Below are 1,906 nucleotides of genomic sequence, written 5' to 3' on the forward strand. Positions count from 1 at the left end.
TTGATATATATGCTCCATCTTGAGGGGGGATATTAAAGATAATTAAATCAAGAAGGAGAAGATATTTATAAGTGAAGAAATCAGAAGCTTAAGCAGTTATTGTTAGTAAAAGAAGTTTGTTAATATAGCCGTTGTGGGTTTAGAGAATACTCAAGTGACAACTGTCACCTCTGTCTATAAATACCGTTGTAACAGTATTCATTATTTTCTAATGAGAATTAATCTTCTTTCACGTGCTCATCTTCTTCCTCACTATACTTTCTGAATTCTTAATATTCTTGATAGAGTTCAAACTTGAAACACGACCTCATTTTGACTCACTTGATTATCCGTATGAATATTTAAAAAATAAATTTTAATATACAAATACATTTATTATTGTAAATAAATATAATTATAAAGAATAAAAGATAAATTAACGAAAACTTGATTAGAGTCACGAATTTATCGAGTCGGGTATTTTAATATTCGAACTCAATTCGAGTAGCTAAATTCGAGCTTGATTTGATATTAATCGAACTGATTTAGAGTATTTTTCAAGTCAATTTGAATAGCTCGCGAGTTGACTCAACTTAATTACACTCCTAAGTAGAATTCAACTTTCTCATGGATATAATTTAGAATAGAAATGTTTGTTAATATCAGAGAGTTTTAGGTTAATATTTCTTTCCCGGTTGTAATAAGAAAACACATTTGATCTATTATTATTTTTTATCCTGAAAAAATTGAATTTTATTTTTCTATATGTTTATTATGTGTATTATAGTTGAGAATGAATAGGATTGATTGAGAGATATATGATAAAATCTTGTGATTACGACATAGTTAAGAATTATAGATTGGACTTCTTTTGAAAAGAATTTGACCTAATTGAATATTGAAGATGAATACCCTAAAAAACAATTTGTATTTAGGTGGCAACCAACACTTAAGAAATAATTATGTAATCAAAAAACAATAATATTTTCAAAACGACAATGCTTATAGTTGTTGAAGTTCTGTGGGTTTTAGTACTTTTTTATTACTTCTACAGCATGTAGACAGAAAGTATAGTCTGTTATGGCATTATTAGTTATAGATCAATTGTTTGTTTGTATTAATTAATTTGTTTTAGGATATTAGAAAATTTAGTCAGGTATAAATTAAAAATTGTAATCTTTCATGGGAATTGGAAAAGACTAATGCTATTTTATCCAACTCTTTTAATCCATTTTATTGTAATATCTTGCATGATAATAAAAAATAGACATATTTAATTTATTATTTTGACTATATATTTTTTAAAAAATTAAAGAAATAAAATGGGTTATAAAACATTTTCTATTGAAAAAAATGTTATTATTATATCTTTAAATCCCCAAGCTTCTCTACGTAAATAGAAAAACTTTTATTTAAATTTTAATCTACATTTAATTAAAAATTAAATTATCAAAAATATTATAATAATTACTTTAAAATTTCAATCTATGAGTAAAATAAAGGAAAAATTATAAAAAGAATTAACAAATTATTTTATATCTAAAACACATTCACTTTATACTTTAAAACTTTCACTTCATACGCATTGTATCGTAAACAGTGGCGAAACCACTATATTAATAGATGGTCAATTGACCACCTTCTCCAAAAGAAATTTTATTAATTGGTAGTATTAATATTAATCTAAATTATATATATATACTTGTTTTTATATAAATTGACCACCTTAATTATTTCTTTCATACTAAATTATAAAATTTTCTCTCCTTTTTGGCTTCACCCCTAATCGTGGATGCATCAGAAATATATCAATGATGAATTTTTGATGATATGTAATTGTCATGTAATTTTTTTTAAAAAAAATACTTTTAGATAAAAAAAAAAGCATAATTTTATAAATAGTTTTTCCTAATATAAGGCATTAATG

The sequence above is a fragment of the Mercurialis annua genome, linkage group LG1-X (assembly GCF_937616625.2).
Source record: "Mercurialis annua linkage group LG1-X, ddMerAnnu1.2, whole genome shotgun sequence".
NCBI lineage: Eukaryota > Viridiplantae > Streptophyta > Magnoliopsida > Malpighiales > Euphorbiaceae > Mercurialis > Mercurialis annua.